Here is a 24238-nt window from a genome sequence, read left to right as displayed (position 1 = left end):
TGATAGCTAAATCTATATATACAGTGTATATATATATATATATATATATATATATGTATATATATATATATATATGTCAAAGATACTGTCAGGGTCCGCCGCGGCGTCTCGTCCGGCGCATGCGCAGTCTCGGCGGCTCGCGCCGGGATACGGGCACTAGGTCCTGGCCGACCGCGGCTGAGGGAGACTCGGGCATGCGCAGTAGGCGCCGCAAGTACACGCTCGCCGGCCAATGACAGCGCAGGGCACGGTATTTAAAGATGCCCTGCGCTGTCGCAAATCGCCGCAAGGTCTGATCCTGTTACCTGAGTTCCTGTACCCCTGTGAGTGTGTTATTTTGACCTGGATTGCCCTGACTACGCTGCCTTCTCCTGCTTTTGACCCGGATTGCTCTGACTACGTTGCCTTCTCCTGTCCTGACCCCCGGCTTGTTTGACCTCTCTGCGGACAGACCTTTCCTATACTGACCCTGCGTGTGACCTGACTATTCTTTACCTGCCAATTCTGTACCTCGCTGCCCCACGGTGACAACTGGCTAGTTTGACTACGATGCGTCCATCCATCCATCCATCCATCCTGCCTGGGCCTGCCGGCCTCCTCACATCTGGCTCTCCTCCTGTATCCATCCCCGGAGGTTCCCTCTGCCACGGGTGGGATTGCTCGGAGGTCGTGACCTGGTCCTGGTCTGCTTCAAGTCCATCCCCACCATCAGGGGCCCTGGTGAACACGCAGACCGGGACTTAGACTCCACGCTCTGGGTATTCCTGTCCAGTGGGCTGCCAGAGGCACCACCTGGCGGATCCATAACAGTACCTTGCGGCCCTGCATTGATTACTGTCAACCGATCTGAATAGGATCACGATAAAAAATCGCTATCCGTTACCCCTGGTTCCCGAACTCCTCCAGAGATTAAAATCTGCGGTGGTTTTTACTAAGTTAGATTTGCGGGGGGCCTACAATCTGGTTCGTATCAGGGAAGGTGACGAATGGAAAACGGCTTTTCGAACGCGATTCGGTCACTTCGAATATTTGGTTATGCCTTTCGGGCTCTGCAACGCCCCGGCCACCTTCCAGCATTTTATTAATGATGTCTTTCGTGATTTACTTGATGTTTTCATGGTCGTCTATTTGGGCGACATCTTAATTTTCTCCTCCTCACTCGAGGTTCATCGGAATCATGTGGTGAGGGTGTTGGAACACTTACGCCAACATGGGCTGTATGCTAAGGCTGACAAATGCTGTTTCGAACAGCATAGTATCACGTTCCTGGGACTGGTCATCTCTCCCGCGGGGGTCGCAATGGACCCTCAGAAAGTCACGGCAATTTTAGATTGGCCGATACCCGCAGATAAGAAGGGCGTACAGCGTTTTATCGGGTTTTCGAACTTCTACAGAAAATTTATCAGAAACTTCTCTGGTCTGGTCTCCCCAATCACGCAAATGACGAAACAGGGGACCCGCTTTAAGTGGACTCCTGACGCACAAGCTGCCTTTGAGACTCTCAAAAGACTATTCACCTCCGCTCCTATTCTCAGCCACCCTGATTCATCTCTACCATATGTCTTGGAAGTGGATGCCTCCGAAAACGCGGTAGGAGCGGTTCTGTCCCAAAGGAAAGGTACCAAGGAGCTCCTGCATCCTGTAGCATTCTTTTCTAGAAAACTGACACCTGCAGAACGAAATTACGACATTGGAGATCGGGAGCTCCTGGCTATAAAGACCACTCTAGAAGAATGGAGGTATCTGCTAGAAGGAGCCACACACCCAATCCTAATATTTACCGACCACAAGAACCTCGAGTACTTGAGAACAGCAAGACGACTGAGACCTCGCCTGGCGAGATGGGCACTCTTCTTTTCCCGATTTTCTTTTCATATCACTTACCGACCTGGCTCTAAGAACACAAAACCAGACGCCCTGTCTCGCATGTTTGAAGACCCCGAAGACACGCCAAAACCAGACACGATATTGCCCTCTGGGAATTTTCTCGTTCTTCAGACGGAGTTGCGCTCCAAGCTTCTTGACGCATCCGTGGGGATGCCAGCTCCGCCTGAGACGTCCCTCCAGAGCCGCAAGGGTTTGTTTTGGAAGGAAGGACGGATCGTAGTACCGGAAGGAGTCCGAACTTTGGTCCTGGGCCACTGCCATGACCATCTGATGGCGGGCCATTTCGGAATAACGAAAACTCTGGAGCTACTGCAGTGCTCGTTTTGGTGGCCAAACATGATCAAAGACTGCAAGCTCTACGTCCAGACTTGTGCTACCTGCCAAAGAAATAAACCCTCCAGAAACAAGGCTTGGGGATTGTTGCGCCCTTTGCCAATACCCAATCGGGCCTGGCAAATGATTGCCATGGACTTTATTGTTGAACTCCCACCATCTCAAGGCTACACAGCAATATTTGTGATCGTGGATCGCTTTTCTAAGATGGCCCACTTCGTACCTCTAAAGAATACGCCATCAGCGCAAGAAACTGCACAGATCTTCATAAAAGAAGTGGTAAGGTTACATGGGGTTCCCGAAGATATTATGTCTGATCGTGGGGTCCAGTTCACGTCAAGATTTTGGAAGGCTTTGTGTGAGGCATTGGGAATCAAATTGTCACCTTCGTCCGCTTACCATCCCCAGACAAACGGGCAGACGGAAAGGACCAACCAAACATTGGAGCAGTACCTAAGATGTTACACCTACCTACAGGACGACTGGCTGACGCTGTTACCGTCAGCAGAATTTGCGTATAACAACTCGAACCACTCAGCTACGGGGCAATCCCCGTTTTTTGCTAATTACGGATTTCATCCTACATTTCTTCCCGATCTGACGCCCGAAAGTACAGTACCTGCATCTCAAAGTACTTTGAATTTTTTTTCTGTCAATAACAAGGCACTTCAGGAAGCCATTGCAAAAGCCCAGGAAGTTAACAAAAGGGCTTTTGATAAGAAGAGAAGGGGGGAGCTGTTGCTACAACCTGTGAATCAGGTTTGGCTGGCAACAACCAACTTGAAGATAATAAGTGAACAGTGCAGCGCTCTAAAAAACTACAATTCAATATAAAAAACTACAATTCAATAAAAAATGACAATAGTGATATAAATAAAAAATTAGTGCCAACCCATATTAAAAATAAGAAATTAGGTGCAAAACCATGACCATAAAAATAATGTGCCCACCATTCAGTATGATATTTGACACTCCAAACATCATCCAATTAAAAACTTTAACAGTGCTCACACAGTGCCACAAAAATAAATAAACATAATATATGTAACAAAAAAACAATTCCTATTAGTGTAATACCAAACAGATCATGCGATGTGCAGCAGTGATATAAATCAGCATATATATCACCAAAATGAATCAACATAAATATAAACAATATTATGAACAATGTCCTTTAGGTGAAAAATAAAGCAAATCATGCGATGTGCAACAGTGATAATGGATGAAAAAACGTGACTGTGCAAAAATCCTCTTTCGTTAATGGCTAGATTGCCTCCTCACCTCCTCCTACTGACCCCTAAGGGCCAACAGGCTTGCAGGATCACCCTGGATCCTTAGTATGTAATGACCAGCAGCTTCCTTCCTTCCCTGGAGCTCCTTTGCAGGGTTCCAAATACCCTTATTCAGTCAGGGCGGTCCTGAAGAGTAATAGCTCACCAATCCAGTGAGCCAAAAAAACTCTCTAAGTGCAGTATTGAGTCAACTTCATTTATTAAATATAGAGTAAAAAGGTTTAACACTCACATTGCAGTCAAACTTCCCTCCTCACTAATGTGTGGGTGTACTGCATGCGAGTGGGACCTCTCGGGTATAGCAAGGTGGCGTCTCACGCCGGAAGTGCGTCACCACGCACCGGAACTACGGACTCGCGTACCTACGCGTTACGTCACCGTCTACTCGTGACTTCATCTGGGGTGACCCAGATGAAGTCACGAGTAGACGGTGACATAACGCGTAGGTACGCGAGTCCGTAGTTCCGGTGCGTGGTGACGCACTTCCGGCGTGAGACGCCACCTTGCTATACCCGAGAGGTCCCACTCGCATGCAGTACACCCACACATTAGTGAGGAGGGAAGTTTGACTGCAATGTGAGTGTTAAACCTTTTTACTCTATATTTAATAAATGAAGTTGACTCAATACTGCACTTAGAGAGTTTTTTTGGCTCACTGGATTGGTGAGCTATTACTCTTCAGGACCGCCCTGACTGAATAAGGGTATTTGGAACCCTGCAAAGGAGCTCCAGGGAAGGAAGGAAGCTGCTGGCCATTACATACTAAGGATCCAGGGTGATCCTGCAAGCCTGTTGGCCCTTAGGGGTCAGTAGGAGGAGGTGAGGAGGCAATCTAGCCATTAACGAAAGAGGATTTTTGCACAGTCACGTTTTTTCATCCATTATCACTGTTGCACATCGCATGATTTGCTTTATTTTTCACCTAAAGGACATTGTTCATAATATTGTTTATATTTATGTTGATTCATTTTGGTGATATATATGCTGATTTATATCACTGCTGCACATCGCATGATCTGTTTGGTATTACACTAATAGGAATTGTTTTTTTGTTACATATATTATGTTTATTTATTTTTGTGGCACTGTGTGAGCACTGTTAAAGTTTTTAATTGGATGATGTTTGGAGTGTCAAATATCATACTGAATGGTGGGCACATTATTTTTATGGTCATGGTTTTGCACCTAATTTCTTATTTTTAATATGGGTTGGCACAAATTTTTTATTTATATCACTATTGTCATTTTTTATTGAATTGTAGTTTTTTATATTGAATTGTAGTTTTTTAGAGCGCTGCACTGTTCACTTATTATTCATTGACACTGTTATTTGGTATCAGTTTTTGAGTGCTGGCAGCTTAAGGAATAGGTTTAGGAGTTCCATTTTTAAAGCGCAGGAGGATTTTGATTATTTGCAACCAACTTGAAGATGCTGTGCCCATCGAGGAAACTGGGACTGAAGTTTATTGGCCCGTTTCGGATTAAGCGAGTAATCAACAAGGTGGCTTATGAACTCGAGCTTCCGGAAACCTTCAAGATTCACCCGGTGTTCCATGTGTCACTTCTGAAGCCAGCCAGACCAGATCCCTTTCCGGATCGAGAATCCAGACTAGAGATGAGCGAATCGAACATGACGAAGTGGAATTCGTTCCGAAGATTTGGAAAAATTCTATTCGCGACGAATCCGAAGATTAGCAAACTTCGGATGCACGAATCGAATTTTCCCAAAAATGGCGGCGACATGTGTGGCGACAGGAGAAAATGGACAGAGAAGATGGGGCGGGGATCTCTGGGAAGGCGCGCAGACAAGGCGCGCTGACCCATAATGCATTCATGAGTCATGAATCATGACATGTGATCGCATTACCCAATCAGCAGCCAGCCAGCCAGCACTGTGTAATGGTGGAGCTATAAATCGCGGCCATCTTAGAATTCTCCATTAGTCTCCGGTCATTCAAGAGAGACAGACCTCTGAGTATTGAGGGACAGAGTTAGGGCCACAGAGACTTTAGGGCCACAGAATCGTTACTCAGGGACACAGAATTGTTACTCAGGGACACAGAATCGTTACTCAGGGACACAGAATCGTTACTCAGGGACACAGAATGGTTACTTAGGGCCACAGCTATCAAAGAATCGAAAATTTAAAGTGACATACACCATTTTTTTTTTTGGTGGCTGTCGTGCACAGTTGGTGCTGCAGTTTGCCGATTGTGCTAAATAAACTGACTTTCTGCTTCACAACCACTATTGTACGTTCAAAGAGTTAGATCCATTTACACGCCGGGTGGCGGTAATATTTTTTGGGTGATTAGTGCATTCCAGTGACATAAACGTACAGTTTCCAGCCAACGGCAAGCTGCAATTGACCGATTGTGTACAATAAACTGACTTTCTGCTTCACAACCACTATTGTACGTTCAAAGAGTTAGATCCATTTACACGCCGGGTGGCGGTAATATTTTTTGGGTGATTAGTGCATTCCAGTGACATAAACGTACAGTTTCCAGCCAACGGCAAGCTGCAATTGACCGATTGTGCTAAATAAACTGACTTTCTGCTTCACAACCAATATTGTACGTTCAAAGAGTTAAATCCATATACACGCCGGGTGGCGGTAATATTTTTTGGGTGATTAGTGCATTCCAGTGACATAAACGTACAGTTTCCAGCCAACGGCAAGCTGCAATTGACCGATTGTGCTAAATAAACTGACTTTCTGCTTCACAACCACTATTGTATGTTCAAAGAGTTAGATCCATTTACACGCCGGGTGGCGGTAATATTTTTTGGGTGATTAGTGCATTCCAGTGACATAAACGTACAGTTTCCAGCCAACGGCAAGCTGCAATTGACCGATTGTGCTAAATAAACTGACTTTCTGCTTCACAACCACTATTGTACATTCAAAGAGTTAAATCCATTTACACGCCGGCTGGCGGTAATATTTTTTGGGTGATTAGTGCATTCCAGTGACAGAAACGTACAGTTTCCAGCCAACGGCAAGCTGCAATTGACCGATTGTGCTAAATAAACTGACTTTCTGCTTCACAACCACTATTGTACGTTCAAAGAGTTAAATCCATATACACGCCGGGTGGCGGTAATATTTTTTGGGTGATTAGTGCATTCCAGTGACATAAACGTACAGTTTCCAGCCAACGGCAAGCTGAAATTGACCGATTGTGCTAAATAAACTGACTTTCTGCTTCACAACCACTATTGTACGTTCAAAGAGTTAGATCCATTTACACGCCGGGTGGCGGTAATATTTTTTGGGTGATTAGTGCATTCCAGTGACATAAACGTACAGTTTCCAGCCAACGGCAAGCTGCAATTGACCGATTGTGCTAAATAAACTGACTTTCTGCTTCACAACCACTATTGTACATTCAAAGAGTTAAATCCATTTACACGCCGGCTGGCGGTAATATTTTTTGGGTGATTAGTGCATTCCAGTGACAGAAACGTACAGTTTCCAGCCAACGGCAAGCTGCAATTGACCGATTGTGTACAATAAACTGACTTTCTGCTTCACAACCGCTATTGTACGTTCAAAGAGTTAGATCCATTTACACGCCGGGTGGCGGTAATATTTTTTGGGTGATTAGTGCATTCCAGTGACATAAACGTACAGTTTCCAGCCAACGGCAAGCTGCAATTGACCGATTGTGCTAAATAAACTGACTTTCTGCTTCACAACCACTATTGTACGTTCAAAGAGTTAGATCCATTTACACGCCGGGTGGCGGTAATATTTTTTGGGTGATTAGTGCATTCCAGTGACATAAACGTACAGTTTCCAGCCAACGGCAAGCTGCAATTGACCGATTGTGCTAAATAAACTGACTTTCTGCTTCACAACCACTATTGTACGTTCAAAGAGTTAAATCCATATACACGCCGGGTGGCGGTAATATTTTTTGGGTGATTAGTGCATTCCAGTGACATAAACGTACAGTTTCCAGCCAACGGCAAGCTGCAATTGACCGATTGTGTACAATAAACTGACTTTCTGCTTCACAACCACTATTGTACGTTCAAAGAGTTAAATCCATATACACGCCGGGTGGCGGTAATATTTTTTGGGTGATTAGTGCATTCCAGTGACATAAACGTACAGTTTCCAGCCAACGGCAAGCTGCAATTGACCGATTGTGCTAAATAAACTGACTTTCTGCTTCACAACCACTATTGTACGTTCAAAGAGTTAAATCCATATACACACCGGGTGGCGGTAATATTTTTTGGGTGATTAGTGCATTCCAGTGACATAAACGTACAGTTTCCAGCCAACGACAAGCTGCAATTGACCGATTGTGCTAAATAAACTGACTTTCTGCTTCACAACCACTATTGTACGTTCAAAGAGTTAGATCCATTTACACGCCGGCTGGCGGTAATATTTTTTGGGTGATTAGTGCATTCCAGTGACAGAAACGTACAGTTTCCAGCCAACGGCAAGCTGCAATTGACCGATTGTGTACAATAAACTGACTTTCTGCTTCACAACCACCATTGTACGTTCAAAGAGTTAGATCCATTTACACGCCGGGTGGCGGTAATATTTTTTGGGTGATTAGTGCATTCCAGTGACATAAACGTACAGTTTCCAGCCAACGGCAAGCTGCAATTGACCGATTGTGCTAAATAAACTGACTTTCTGCTTCACAACCACTATTGTACGTTCAAAGAGTTAAATCCGGTTTTATTTTTGGGGTGCTTATTGAATTAAAGAGTATGTCAGACAACATGCAGAGGAGTGGCAGAGGAGGCAATGTTTCAGGAACGAGCAGACGTGGCAGCAGAGGAAGGGGTCGAGGCAGCACTAGTCTCAGCCAGAGGCCAGTGCTCCCGATGTCATCCAGCGGTCGTGTCTCCACCGACAACCCTGCCATCATCGATTGGTTGACTCGGTCGTCTTCCTCTTCCCAGGTCACCTCTGACACCTACAGCCAACGGTCGGTGGGTACGTCAGACACAACCGTTAGTTGGCATGGCCCGGGAGCAAGCCCACTGAAATCACGTGTCCTCGACCTGCCCCTGTCCTTTGGTGTTCCCTCACCAAGCGAAGTATCGCATGCTGTGGGCTCAGCCCCACTGTACAGTGAGGAAGAGCTAACAGAGGGCGGTCAGGAACGGGGGGAGACATCCGCCTCTTCAGCAGCCAGGCGAAGAAGTACTGGCGAGGAGAGTGGCTCGGTAGTCGGTCTAGAGACAGGTCTGTCTCCTGACCCACACGCAGCCGAGGGGGCTAGTAGTGACGCAGAGACCCTAATTGATGATGATGAGGCTGATCGCACTAGGCAGCCTCGTCGTCATCAGGCTATTGCTTCCGCATCATCAGGAGAAGAGGGTGCCAGCTTGCCAGCGAGCAAAACAGTCGGTGGGTTGCCCAGGAGGCAGCAGGGTCGCAGCAGTGTCAGTGGAGCCAAACGGCCATGGAGTAGAGCACCAGCTCCACTGCAGCCTACCACCACGGCCAGTAGTGGTGCCGGTGTGCACGGAGGAAGTAGCAGTCAGCCAGTGAGGAGTAGCGGGGGCAAAGTTTCCTACTCGGCGGTGTGGCAATTTTTCGTCAAGCCGCCCGAGGAAGTAAACGTAGCCGTATGTCGACTATGTGGCCAGAAAGTCAAGCGTGGCCAGGGGGCCAATGTTGGGACTACAGCGTTGCGTCAGCATATGCAGCGTCGCCATTCGGTGGCCTGGGAAAACCGTGATAAAGATACGGCGGTTCTGCCTGCCCCAGCCCCCGCTCCATCACCCGCTCCGTTACTTGCTCCGTCACCCGACGTCAATCTCCCTCTATCAGCCAGTCAAGGCTCCAACACCTCTGCTGAGGGGAGTTGTCGCTCGTTGGCATCTTCCGCTCGTTCAGATGCTCCTTCTCCTGCTACTCCTCTTCACGGATTCCGTCAGCAGTCTTTCTTGGAATCCGTTTCCAAGAGACAACAGTTTGCGAGCACGCACCCGACGGTGCAGAAGCTGAACGTCCTCCTGTCCAAGTTGCTGGTGCTGCAGTCCCTCCCTTTCCAAGTGGTGGACTCAGCACCTTTCCGAGAAATGATGGCTTGTGCCGAGCCGCGGTGGAGAGTGCCAAGCTGGCATTTCTTCGCCAAAAAGGCAGTGCCAGCCCTGCATTCACATGTAGAAGAGATGGTGGGCCAGTCTTTGAGCATGTCGGTCTCTGCCAAAGTGCACGGCAGCGCCGACGTGTGGAGCTGTAACTACGGTCAGGGACAGTACATGTCATTTACGGCCCACTGGGTGAACGTGGTGCCGGCACAGCCGCACCAGCAACTTGGACAGGTTACGCCGCTTTTGCCTCCACGTTTGCACGTCCTTGGTCCAGCAAAGATGTCCGCCTCTACCACCTCTTCTTCCGCCGTGTCCTCAGCCGCCACCCCCGTGCCAAGTCCCATTACCCGACCGGCATATCACATGTGCAGGGCACAACGGTGTCACGCTGTGCTGCACCTGGTATGCCTTGGCGAACGTAGTCACACAGGGGAGGAACTTCTGAGTGTAATGAACAGAGAAATCGACAGATGGCTGTCTCCGCGCAAACTGAAAATCGGAACCATGTTGACCGACAACGGAAAGAACATGGTGTCTGCTCTGCGTCAAGGAAAGTTGTGCCATGCGCCATGCATGGCTCACGTGTTCAATCTGGTTGTCAAGCGGTTCCTAAAATCCACCATCCCACTGCAAGACATCCTTAAAATGTCATGTAAACTTTGCATGCATTTCAGCCATTCCTACACCGCAAAGCACACCCTCCTTGAGCTGCAGCGGCAGAACGGAATTCCACAGCATCGCCTGATCTGCGACGTTGCAACAAGGTGGAATTCAACCCTACATATGTTAGACCGCCTTTACGAACAGCGAAAGGCCATCACCGATTTCCTGATGTTACAAGCGGATAAAGGTACTCCTCTGTGTAACTTAGATGTCAGCCATTGGCAGCTCAAGCGTGACACCTGCCGCTTGTTCAGGCCCTTTGAGGAGGCCACGCTATTCGTGAGTCAGCAGGACTATGGGATGAACGACGTCATTCCTCTGTTGCACGTCCTGGAACAAATGCTGTTAACAATGGCTGGTCAGGGTGCGGTAGACGTGGCGCACAGATCTCAACGCCACATGACCCCTGTGGGGGCAGGACAGGAAGAAGAGGAGGAGGTAGAGGAGGACATTGGTGCTCAGGAATTATTGAGTGAAATGGGTGGTTTTTCCACTCAGCGGACAGGAGTGGAGGAGCAGGAGCATCTGGTAGAGGAGGAGGAGGAGGAGACAGAGGACCCAGACGCACCGTGGCAGTATGCTGTGGAGATGGAGGCAGGGAGTCCCTCGCATTCCTTGGCACAAATGGCCCATAGCATGCTCGGTTGCTTGCGTAGCGACAGCCGAATAATAACCATCAGACAGAGGGATGACTTTTGGCTGTCCACCTTGTTGGACCCTCGCTACCGTTCAAAAATGGTGGCCTTTTTCACACCTGCTGAGAGGGAGGCCAAATTAAAGTACTATAAAAACCACCTATGTAGTCATGCAGTATATAGCCCTATCGGCCACTTTCTGGCATCCAGTTGCTGTAGCCCCCATCACCACACTGTGCCACGGGCCCCTGTACCGCCTTCTCATACTGCTGCCAGATCCATCCTCTGCCATGTGCGTCTTTGTCGTCTGCTCACGCTGCTGGGTTCCAGTTTTAAACCTAGGCCTGTGTATGGCTTCCGAATACTGCTGCCTCCACCGCCACCCTGCGCCATGTGCCTCTGTCGTCCGCTCACGCTGCTGACGGCTTCCGCTTTTTAACCGAGGCCTGTGTTTGGCTTCCGAATACTGCTGCATCCACCGCCACCCTGCGCCATGTGTCTCTGTCGTCTGCTCACGCTGCTGACGGCTTCCGCTTTTTAACCGAGGCCTGTGTTTGGCTTCCGAATACTGCTGCATCCACCGCCACCCTGCTCCATGTGTCTCTGTCGTCTGCTCACGCTGCTGACGGCTTCCGCTTTTTAACCTAGGCCTGTGTATGGCTTCCGAATACTGCTGCCTCCACCGCCACCCTGCGCCATGTGCCTCTGTCGTCTGCTCACGCTGCTGACGGCTTCCGCTTTTTAACAGAGGCCTGTGTTTGGCTTCCGAATACTGCTGCATCCACCGCCACCCTGCGCCATGTGTCTCTGTCGTCTGCTCACGCTGCTGACGGCTTCCGCTTTTTAACCTAGGCCTGTGTATGGCTTCCGAATACTGCTGCCTCCACCGCCACCCTGCGCCATGTGCCTCTGTCGTCTGCTCACGCTGCTGACGGCTTCCGCTTTTTAACCGAGGCCTGTGTTTGGCTTCCGAATACTGCTGCATCCACCGCCACCCTGCGCCATGTGTCTCTGTCGTCTGCTCACGCTGCTGACGGCTTCCGCTTTTTAACCAAGGCCTGTGTATGGCTTCCGAATACTGCTGCCTCCACCGCCACCCTGCGCCATGTGCCACTTTCTGGTCTCCTTACACTGTTGGTGGGTTCCATTTTGTGATAGGGTGCTGTATGGCCTTCCATTGCTGCTGCCTCCACCGCCACCCTGCGCCATGTGCCTCTGTCGTCTGCTCACGCTGCTGACGGCTTCCGCTTTTTAACCGAGGCCTGTGTTTGGCTTCCGAATACTGCTGCATCCACCGCCACCCTGCGCCATGTGTCTCTGTCGTCTGCTCACGCTGCTGACGGCTCCCGCTTTTTAACCGAGGCCTGTGTTTGGCTTCCGAATACTGCTGCATCCACCGCCACCCTGCGCCATGTGTCTCTGTCGTCTGCTCACGCTGCTGACGGCTTCCGCTTTTTAACAGAGGCCTGTGTATGGCTTCCGAATACTGCTGCCTCCACCGCCACCCTGCGCCATGTGCCTCTGTCGTCTGCTCACGCTGCTGACGGCTTCCGCTTTTTAACCGAGGCCTGTGTTTGGCTTCCGAATACTGCTGCATCCACCGCCACCCTGCGCCATGTGTCTCTGTCGTCTGCTCACGCTGCTGACGGCTTCCGCTTTTTAACCGAGGCCTGTGTTTGGCTTCCGAATACTGCTGCCTCCACCGCCACCCTGCGCCATGTGTCTCTGTCGTCTGCTCACGCTGCTGACGGCTTCCGCTTTTTAACCTAGGCCTGTGTATGGCTTCCGAATACTGCTGCCTCCACCGCCACCCTGCGCCATTTGCCTCTGTCGTCTGCTCACGCTGCTGACGGCTTCCGCTTTTTAACCAAGGCCTGTGTTTGGCTTCCGAATACTGCTGCATCCACCGCCACCCTGCGCCATGTGTCTCTGTCGTCTGCTCACGCTGCTGACGGCTTCCGCTTTTTAACCTAGGCCTGTGTATGGCTTCCGAATACTGCTGCCTCCACCGCCACCCTGCGCCATGTGTCTCTGTCGTCTGCTCACGCTGCTGACGGCTTCCGCTTTTTAACCTAGGCCTGTGTATGGCTTCCGAATACTGCTGCCTCCACCGCCACCCTGCGCCATGTGCCTCTGTCGTCTGCTCACGCTGCTGACGGCTTCCGCTTTTTAACCGAGGCCTGTGTTTGGCTTCCAAATACTGCTGCATCCACCGCCACCCTGCGCCATGTGTCTCTGTCGTCTGCTCACGCTGCTGACGGCTTCCGCTTTTTAACCTAGGCCTGTGTATGGCTTCCGAATACTGCTGCCTCCACCGCCACCCTGCGCCATGTGCCACTTTCTGGTCTCCTTACACTGTTGGTGGGTTCCATTTTGTGATAGGGTGCTGTATGGCCTTCCATTGCTGCTGCCTCCACCGCCACCCTGCGCCATGTGCCTCTGTCGTCTGCTCACGCTGCTGACGGCTTCCGCTTTTTAACCGAGGCCTGTGTTTGGCTTCCGAATACTGCTGCATCCACCGCCACCCTGCGCCATGTGTCTCTGTCGTCTGCTCACGCTGCTGACGGCTCCCGCTTTTTAACCGAGGCCTGTGTTTGGCTTCCGAATACTGCTGCATCCACCGCCACCCTGCGCCATGTGTCTCTGTCGTCTGCTCACGCTGCTGACGGCTTCCGCTTTTTAACCGAGGCCTGTGTTTGGCTTCCGAATACTGCTGCCTCCACCGCCACCCTGCGCCATGTGTCTCTGTCGTCTGCTCACGCTGCTGACGGCTTCCGCTTTTTAACCTAGGCCTGTGTATGGCTTCCGAATACTGCTGCCTCCACCGCCACCCTGCGCCATTTGCCTCTGTCGTCTGCTCACGCTGCTGACGGCTTCCGCTTTTTAACCAAGGCCTGTGTTTGGCTTCCGAATACTGCTGCATCCACCGCCACCCTGCGCCATGTGTCTCTGTCGTCTGCTCACGCTGCTGACGGCTTCCGCTTTTTAACCTAGGCCTGTGTATGGCTTCCGAATACTGCTGCCTCCACCGCCACCCTGCGCCATGTGCCTCTGTCGTCTGCTCACGCTGCTGACGGCTTCCGCTTTTTAACCGAGGCCTGTCTTTGGCTTCCGAATACTGCTGCCTCCACCGCCACCCTGCGCCATGTGTCTCTGTCGTCTGCTCACGCTGCTGACGGCTTCCGCTTTTTAACCTAGGACTGTGTATGGCTTCCGAATACTGCTGCATCCACCGCCACCCTGCGCCACGTGCCTCTGTCGTCTGCTCACGCTGCTGACGGCTTCCGCTTTTTAACCTAGGACTGTGTATGGCTTCCGAATACTGCTGCCTCCACCGCCACCCTGCGCCATGTGTCTCTGTCGTCTGCTCACGCTGCTGACGGCTTCCGCTTTTTAACCTAGGACTGTGTATGGCTTCCGAATACTGCTGCATCCACCGCCACCCTGCGCCACGTGCCTCTGTCGTCTGCTCACGCTGCTGACGGCTTCCGCTTTTTAACCGAGGCCTGTGTTTGGCTTCCGAATACTGCTGCATCCACCGCCACCCTGCGCCATGTGTCTCTGTCGTCTGCTCACGCTGCTGACGGCTTCCGCTTTTTAACCTAGGCCTGTGTATGGCTTCCGAATACTGCTGCCTCCACCGCCACCCTGCGCCATGTGCCACTTTCAGGTCTCCTTACACTGTTGGTGGGTTCCATTTTGTGATAGGGTGCTGTATGGCCTTCCATTGCTGCTGCCTCCACCGCCACCCTGCGCCATGTGCCTCTGTCGTCTGCTCACGCTGCTGACGGCTTCCGCTTTTTAACCGAGGCCTGTGTTTGGCTTCCGAATACTGCGGCATCCACCGCCACCCTGCGCCATGTGTCTCTGTCGTCTGCTCACGCTGCTGATGGCTTCCACTTTTTAACCTAGGCCTGTGTATGGCTTCCGAATACTGCTGCCTCCACCGCCACCCTGCGCCATGTGCCTCTGTCGTCTGCTCACGCTGCTGACGGCTTCCGCTTTTTAACCGAGGCCTGTGTTTGGCTTTCGAATACTGCTGCATCCACCGCCACCCTGCGCCATGTGTCTCTGTCGTCTGCTCATGCTGCTGACGGCTTCCGCTTTTTAACCTAGGCCTGTGTATGGCTTTTCCGAATACTGCTGCCTCCACCGCCACCCTGCGCCATGTGCCTCTGTCGTCTGCTCACGCTGCTGACGGCTTCCGCTTTTTAACCGAGGCCTGTGTTTGGCTTCCGAATACTGCTGCATCCACCGCCACCCTGCGCCATGTGTCTCTGTCGTCTGCTCACGCTGCTGACGGCTTCCTCTTTTTAACCTAGGCCTGTGTATGGCTTCCGAATACTGCTGCCTCCACCGCCACCCTGCGCCATGTGCCACTTTCTGGTCTCCTTACACTGTTGGTGGGTTCCATTTTGTGATAGGGTGCTGTATGGCCTTCCATTGCTGCTGCCTCCACCGCCACCCTGCGCCATGTGCCTCTGTCGTCTGCTCACGCTGCTGACGGCTTCCGCTTTTTAACCGAGGCCTGTGTTTGGCTTCCGAATACTGCTGCATCCACCGCCACCCTGCGCCATGTGTCTCTGTCGTCTGCTCACGCTGCTGACGGCTCCCGCTTTTTAACCGAGGCCTGTGTTTGGCTTCCGAATACTGCTGCATCCACCGCCACCCTGCGCCATGTGTCTCTGTCGTCTGCTCACGCTGCTGACGGCTTCCGCTTTTTAACAGAGGCCTGTGTATGGCTTCCGAATACTGCTGCCTCCACCGCCACCCTGCGCCATGTGCCTCTGTCGTCTGCTCACGCTGCTGACGGCTTCCGCTTTTTAACCGAGGCCTGTGTTTGGCTTCCGAATACTGCTGCATCCACCGCCACCCTGCGCCATGTGTCTCTGTCGTCTGCTCACGCTGCTGACGGCTTCCGCTTTTTAACCGAGGCCTGTGTTTGGCTTCCGAATACTGCTGCCTCCACCGCCACCCTGCGCCATGTGTCTCTGTCGTCTGCTCACGCTGCTGACGGCTTCCGCTTTTTAACCTAGGCCTGTGTATGGCTTCCGAATACTGCTGCCTCCACCGCCACCCTGCGCCATTTGCCTCTGTCGTCTGCTCACGCTGCTGACGGCTTCCGCTTTTTAACCAAGGCCTGTGTTTGGCTTCCGAATACTGCTGCATCCACCACCACCCTGCGCCATGTGTCTCTGTCGTCTGCTCACGCTGCTGACGGCTTCCGCTTTTTAACCTAGGCCTGTGTATGGCTTCCGAATACTGCTGCCTCCACCGCCACCCTGCGCCATGTGCCTCTGTCGTCTGCTCACGCTGCTGACGGCTTCCGCTTTTTAACCGAGGCCTGTGTTTGGCTTCCGAATACTGCTGCCTCCACCGCCACCCTGCGCCATGTGTCTCTGTCGTCTGCTCACGCTGCTGACGGCTTCCGCTTTTTAACCTAGGACTGTGTATGGCTTCCGAATACTGCTGCATCCACCGCCACCCTGCGCCACGTGCCTCTGTCGTCTGCTCATGCTGCTGACGGCTTCCGCTTTTTAACCGAGGCCTGTGTTTGGCTTCCGAATACTGCTGCATCCACCGCCACCCTGCGCCATGTGTCTCTGTCGTCTGCTCACGCTGCTGACGGCTTCCGCTTTTTAACCTAGGCCTGTGTATGGCTTCCGAATACTGCTGCCTCCACCGCCACCCTGCGCCATGTGCCACTTTCAGGTCTCCTTACACTGTTGGTGGGTTCCATTTTGTGATAGGGTGCTGTATGGCCTTCCATTGCTGCTGCCTCCACCGCCACCCTGCGCCATGTGCCTCTGTCGTCTGCTCACGCTGCTGACGGCTTCCGCTTTTTAACCGAGGCCTGTGTTTGGCTTCCGAATACTGCGGCATCCACCGCCACCCTGCGCCATGTGTCTCTGTCGTCTGCTCACGCTGCTGACGGCTTCCACTTTTTAACCTAGGCCTGTGTATGGCTTCCGAATACTGCTGCCTCCACCGCCACCCTGCGCCATGTGCCTCTGTCGTCTGCTCACGCTGCTGACGGCTTCCGCTTTTTAACCGAGGCCTGTGTTTGGCTTTCGAATACTGCTGCATCCACCGCCACCCTGCGCCATGTGTCTCTGTCGTCTGCTCACGCTGCTGACGGCTTCCGCTTTTTAACCTAGGCCTGTGTATGGCTTTTCCGAATACTGCTGCCTCCACCGCCACCCTGCGCCATGTGCCTCTGTCATCTGCTCACGCTGCTGACGGCTTCCGCTTTTTAACCGAGGCCTGTGTTTGGCTTCCGAATACTGCTGCATCCACCGCCACCCTGCGCCATGTGTCTCTGTCGTCTGCTCACGCTGCTGACGGCTTCCGCTTTTTAACCTAGGCCTGTGTATGGCTTCCGAATACTGCTGCCTCCACCGCCACCCTGCGCCATGTGCCTCTGTCATCTGCTCACGCTGCTGACGGCTTCCGCTTTTTAACCGAGGCCTGTGTATGGCTTCCGAATACTGCTGCCTCCACCGCCACCCTGCGCCATGTGCCACTTTCAGGTCTCCTTACACTGTTGGTGGGTTCCATTTTGTGATAGGGTGCTGTATGGCCTTCCATTGCTGCTGCCTCCACCGCCACCCTGCGCCATGTGCCTCTGTTGTCTGCTCACGCTGCTGACGGCTTCCGCTTTTTAACCGAGGCCTGTGTTTGGCTTCCGAATACTGCTGCATCCACCGCCACCCTGCGCCATGTGTCTCTGTCGTCTGCTCACGCTGCTGACGGCTTCCGCTTTTTAACCGAGGCCTGTGTATGGCTTCCGAATACTGCTGCATCCACCGCCACCCTGCGCCATGTGTCTCTGTCGTCTGCTCACGCTGCTGACGGCTTCCGCTTTTTAACCTAGGCCTGTGTATGGCTTCCGAATACTGCTGCCTCCACCGCCACCCTGCGCCATGTGCCTCTGTCGTCTGCTCACGCTGCTGACGGCTTTCGCTTTTTAACCGAGGCCTGTGTTTGGCTTGCGAATACTGCTGCATCCACCGCCACCCTGCGCCATGTGTCTCTGTCGTCTGCTCACGCTGCTGACGGCTTCCGCTTTTTAACCTAGGCCTGTGTATGGCTTCCGAATACTGCTGCCTCCACCGCCACCCTGCGCCATGTGCATCTGTCGTCTGCTCACACTGCTGACGGCTTCCGCTTTTTAACCGAGGCCTGTGTTTGGCTTCCGAATACTGCTGCATCCACCGCCACCCTGCGCCATGTATCTCTGTCGTCTGCTCACGCTGCTGACGGCTTCCGCTTTTTAACCTAGGCCTGTGTTTGGCTTCCGAATACTGCTGCATCCACCGCCACCCTGCGCCATGTGCCTCTGTCGTCTGCTCATGCTGCTGACGGCTTCCGCTTTTTAACCGAGGCCTGTGTATGGCTTCCGAATACTGCTGCCTCCACCGCCACCCTGCGCCATGTGCCACTTTCAGGTCTCCTTACACTGTTGGTGGGTTCCATTTTGTGATAGGGTGCTGTATGGCCTTCCATTGCTGCTGCCTCCACCGCCACCCTGCGCCATGTGCCTCTGTCGTCTGCTCACGCTGCTGACGGCTTCCGCTTTTTAACCGAGGCCTGTGTTTGGCTTCCGAATACTGCTGCATCCACCGCCACCCTGCGCCATGTGTCTCTGTCGTCTGCTCACGCTGCTGACGGCTTCCGCTTTTTAACCGAGGCCTGTGTATGGCTTCCGAATACTGCTGCATCCACCGCCACCCTGCGCCATGTGTCTCTGTCGTCTGCTCACGCTGCTGACGGCTTCCGCTTTTTAACCTAGGCCTGTGTATGGCTTCCGAATACTGCTGCCTCCACCGCCACCCTGCGCCATGTGCCTCTGTTGTCTGCTCACGCTGCTGACGGCTTTCACTTTTTAACCGAGGCCTGTGTTTGGCTTGCGAATACTGCTGCATCCACCGCCACCCTGCGCCATGTGTCTCTGTCGTCTGCTCACGCTGCTGACGGCTTCCGCTTTTTAACCGAGGCCTGTGTTTGGCTTCCGAATACTGCTGCATCCACCGCCACCCTGCGCCATGTGTCTCTGTCGTCTGCTCACGCTGCTGACGGCTTCCGCTTTTTAACCTAGGCCTGTGTATGGCTTCCGAATACTGCTGCCTCCACCGCCACCCTGCGCCATGTGCATCTGTCGTCTGCTCACGCTGCTGACGGCTTCCGCTTTTTAACCGAGGCCTGTGTTTGGCTTCCGAATACTGCTGCATCCACCGCCACCCTGCGCCATGTATCTCTGTCGTCTGCTCACGCTGCTGACGGCTTCCGCTTTTTAACCTAGGCCTGTGTTTGGCTTCCGAATACTGCTGCATCCACCGCCACCCTGCGCCATGTGTCTTTGTCGTCTGCTCACGCTGCTGACGGCTTCCGCTTTTTAACCTAGGCCTGTGTATGGCTTCCGAATACTGCTGCATCCACCGCCACCCTGCGCCATGTGTCTCTGTCGTCTGCTCACGCTGCTGACGGCTTCCGCTTTTTAACCTAGGCCTGTGTATGGCTTCCGAATACTGCTGCCTCCACCGCCACCCTGCGCCATGTGCCACTTTCAGGTCTCCTTACACTGTTGGTGGGTTCCATTTTGTGATAGGGTGCTGTATGGCCTTCCATTGCTGCTGCCTCCACCGCCACCCTGCGCCATGTGTCTCTGTCGTCTGCTCACGCTGCTGACGGCTTCCGCTTTTTAACCGAGGCCTGTGTTTGGCTTCCGAATACTGCTGCCTCCACCGCCACCCTGCGCCATGTGCATCTGTCGTCTGCTCACGCTGCTGACGGCTTCCGCTTTTTAACCTAGGCTTGTGTATGGCTTCCGAATACTGCTGCCTCCACCGCCACCCTGCGCCATGTGCATCTGTCGTCTGCTCACGCTGCTGACGGCTTCCGCTTTTTAACCGAGGCCTGTGTTTGGCTTCCGAATACTGCTGCATCCACCGCCACCCTGCGCCATGTATCTCTGTCGTCTGCTCACGCTGCTGACGGCTTCCGCTTTTTAACCTAGGCCTGTGTTTGGCTTCCGAATACTGCTGCATCCACCGCCACCCTGCGCCATGTGCCTCTGTCGTCTGCTCACGCTGCTGACGGCTTCCGCTTTTTAACCGAGGCCTGTGTTTGGCTTCCGAATACTGCTGCATCCACCGCCACCCTACGCCATGTGTCTTTGTCGTCTGCTCACGCTGCTGACGGCTTCCGCTTTTTAACAGAGGCCTGTGTATGGCTTCCGAATACTGCTGCCTCCACCGCCACCCTGCGCCATGTGCCACTTTCAGGTCTCCTTACACTGTTGGTGGGTTCCATTTTGTGATAGGGTGCTGTATGGCCTTCCATTGCTGCTGCCTCCACCGCCACCCTGCGCCATGTGCCTCTGTCGTCTGCTCACGCTGCTGACGGCTTCCGCTTTTTAACCGAGGCCTGTGTTTGGCTTCCGAATACTGCTGCATCCACCGCCACCCTGCGCCATGTGTCTCTGTCGTCTGCTCACGCTGCTGACGGCTTCCGCTTTTTAACCGAGGCCTGTGTATGGCTTCCGAATACTGCTGCATCCACCGCCACCCTGCGCCATGTGTCTCTGTCGTCTGCTCACGCTGCTGACGGCTTCCGCTTTTTAACCTAGGCCTGTGTATGGCTTCCGAATACTGCTGCCTCCACCGCCACCCTGCGCCATGTGCCTCTGTCGTCTGCTCACGCTGCTGACGGCTTTCACTTTTTAACCGAGGCCTGTGTTTGGCTTGCGAATACTGCTGCATCCACCGCCACCCTGCGCCATGTGTCTCTGTCGTCTGCTCAAGCTGCTGACGGCTTCCGCTTTTTAACCGAGGCCTGTGTTTGGCTTCCGAATACTGCTGCATCCACCGCCACCCTGCGCCATGTGTCTCTGTCGTCTGCTCACGCTGCTGACGGCTTCCGCTTTTTAACCTAGGCCTGTGTATGGCTTCCGAATACTGCTGCCTCCACCGCCACCCTGCGCCATGTGCATCTGTCGTCTGCTCACGCTGCTGACGGCTTCCGCTTTTTAACCGAGGCCTGTGTTTGGCTTCCGAATACTGCTGCATCCACCGCCACCCTGCGCCATGTATCTCTGTCGTCTGCTCACGCTGCTGACGGCTTCCGCTTTTTAACCTAGGCCTGTGTTTGGCTTCCGAATACTGCTGCATCCACCGCCACCCTGCGCCATGTGCCTCTGTCGTCTGCTCACGCTGCTGACGGCTTCCGCTTTTTAACCGAGGCCTGTGTTTGGCTTCCGAATACTGCTGCATCCACCGCCACCCTACGCCATGTGTCTTTGTCGTCTGCTCACGCTGCTGACGGCTTCCGCTTTTTAACCTAGGCCTGTGTATGGCTTCCGAATACTGCTGCATCCACCGCCACCCTGCGCCATGTGTCTCTGTCGTCTGCTCACGCTGCTGACGGCTTCCGCTTTTTAACCTAGGCCTGTGTATGGCTTCCGAATACTGCTGCCTCCACCGCCACCCTGAGCCATGTGCCACTTTCAGGTCTCCTTACACTGTTGGTGGGTTCCATTTTGTGATAGGGTGCTGTATGGCCTTCCATTGCTGCTGCCTCCACCGCCACCCTGCGCCATGTGTCTCTGTCGTCTGCTCACGCTGCTGACGGCTTCCGCTTTTTAACCGAGGCCTGTGTTTGGCTTCCGAATACTGCTGCCTCCACCGCCACCCTGCGCCATGTGCATCTGTCGTCTGCTCACGCTGCTGACGGCTTCCGCTTTTTAACCTAGGCCTGTGTATGGCTTCCGAATACTGCTGCCTCCACTGCCACCCTGCGCCATGTGCATCTGTCGTCTGCTCACGCTGCTGACGGCTTCCGCTTTTTAACCGAGGCCTGTGTTTGGCTTCCGAATACTGCTGCATCCACCGCCACCCTGCGCCATGTATCTCTGTCGTCTGCTCACGCTGCTGACGGCTTCCGCTTTTTAACCTAGGCCTGTGTTTGGCTTCCGAATACTGCTGCATCCACCGCCACCCTGCGCCATGTGCCTCTGTCGTCTGCTCACGCTGCTGACGGCTTCCGCTTTTTAACCGAGGCCTGTGTTTGGCTTCCGAATACTGCTGCATCCACCGCCACCCTACGCCATGTGTCTTTGTCGTCTGCTCACGCTGCTGACGGCTTCCGCTTTTTAACCTAGGCCTGTGTACGGCTTCCGAATACTGCTGCATCCACCGCCACCCTGCGCCATGTGTCTCTGTCGTATGCTCACGCTGCTGACGGCTTCCGCTTTTTAACCTAGGCCTGTGTATGGCTTCCGAATACTGCTGCCTCCACCGCCACCCTGCGCCATGTGCCACTTTCAGGTCTCCTTACACTGTTGGTGGGTTCCATTTTGTGATAGGGTGCTGTATGGCCTTCCATTGCTGCTGCCTCCACCGCCACCCTGCGCCATGTGCCTCTGTCGTCTGCTCACGCTGCTGACGGCTTCCGCTTTTTAACCGAGGCCTGTGTTTGGCTTCCGAATACTGCGGCATCCACCGCCACCCTGCGCCATGTGTCTCTGTCGTCTGCTCACGCTGCTGACGGCTTCCGCTTTTTAACCTAGGCCTGTGTATGGCTTCCGAATACTGCTGCCTCCACCGCCACCCTGCGCCATGTGCCTCTGTCGTCTGCTCACGCTGCTGACGGCTTCCGCTTTTTAACCGAGGCCTGTGTTTGGCTTCCGAATACTGCGGCATCCACCGCCACCCTGCGCCATGTGTCTCTGTCGTCTGCTCACGCTGCTGACGGCTTCCGCTTTTTAACCTAGGCCTGTGTATGGCTTCCGAATACTGCTGCCTCCACCGCCACCCTGCGCCATGTGCCTCTGTCGTCTGCTCACGCTGCTGACGGCTTCCGCTTTTTAACCGAGGCCTGTGTTTGGCTTCCGAATACTGCTGCATCCACCGCCACCCTGCGCCATGTGTCTCTGTCGTCTGCTCACGCTGCTGACGGCTTCCGCTTTTTAACCTAGGCCTGTGTATGGCTTCCGAATACTGCTGCCTCCACCGCCACCCTGCGCCATGTGTCTCTGTCGTCTGCTCACGCTGCTGACGGCTTCCGCTTTTTAACCGAGGCCTGTGTATGGCTTCCGAATACTGCTGCCTCCACCGCCACCCTGCGCCATGTGCCACTTTCAGGTCTCCTTACACTGTTGGTGGGTTCCATTTTGTGATAGGGTGCTGTATGGCCTTCCATTGCTGCTGCCTCCACCGACACCCTGCGCCATGTGCCTCTGTCGTCTGCTCACGCTGCTGACGGCTTCCGCTTTTTAACCGAGGCCTGTGTTTGGCTTCCGAATACTGCTGCATCCACCGCCACCCTGCGCCATGTGTCTCTGTCGTCTGCTCACGCTGCTGACGGCTTCCGCTTTTTAACCGAGGCCTGTGTATGGCTTCCGAATACTGCTGCATCCACCGCCACCCTGCGCCATGTGTCTCTGTCGTCTGCTCACGCTGCTGACGGCTTCCGCTTTTTAACCTAGGCCTGTGTATGGCTTCCGAATACTGCTGCCTCCACCGCCACCCTGCGCCATGTGCCTCTGTCGTCTGCTCACGCTGCTGACGGCTTTCGCTTTTTAACCGAGGCCTGTGTTTGGCTTGCGAATACTGCTGCATCCACCGCCACCCTGCGCCATGTGTCTCTGTCGTCTGCTCACGCTGCTGATGGCTTCCGCTTTTTAACCTAGGCCTGTGTATGGCCTTCAATTGAAGCTGCTTCTGCTCCGCCACTCTGCCATTGGACTCTTGATAGTCGTCTCCCCACGCTGCTGCTGGGGGGACTTTTTAACATAGGCCTCTGTATGGCCTTCAATTTTAGCTGCTTACGCTCCGCCACTCTGCCATGGGCCCCTGTACCGCCTCCTCATGCTGCTGCCAGGCCCGTAATCTGCCATGGGCCCCCGTACCGACTCCTCATGCTGCTCCCTGGCCCGTAATCTGTCATGGGCCCCTGTACCGCCTCCTCATGCTGCTGCCAGGTCCAGAGTGTGTCATGGGTCCCTGTACGGCCTCCCATTGCTGCTGTCTCCATCGCCACACTCTGTCATGTGCCACTTTCTGGTCTCCTCACACTGCTGGTGGGTTCCATTTTGTCATAGGGTGCTGTATGGCCTCCCATTGCTGCTGCCTCCACCGCCACACTGTGGCTCCACACTCTGGTTTTGGCCCCGTGACTGCCCAAATGAGTGAAGTGTGCGGTGATTCTAAGATCGACGGCACTCATCTGCATGTCATAACTGACTGACAGTATTATTTCTCTTCCCCAGCAGACTCCAAGGGCATTTAAATTAAAGGTACAGTTTTCTGCACTAATATAAAGGCTCTCTGAAGCCTAGAAACACCCTTTTTA

This window comes from Staurois parvus, unplaced genomic scaffold, assembly GCF_062004578.1.
Source record: "Staurois parvus isolate SC_StPar_1 unplaced genomic scaffold, SC_StPar_1.0 ptg000011l, whole genome shotgun sequence".
Taxonomy (NCBI): Eukaryota; Metazoa; Chordata; class Amphibia; order Anura; family Ranidae; genus Staurois; species Staurois parvus.
This window is presented reverse-complemented; position numbering follows the sequence as displayed.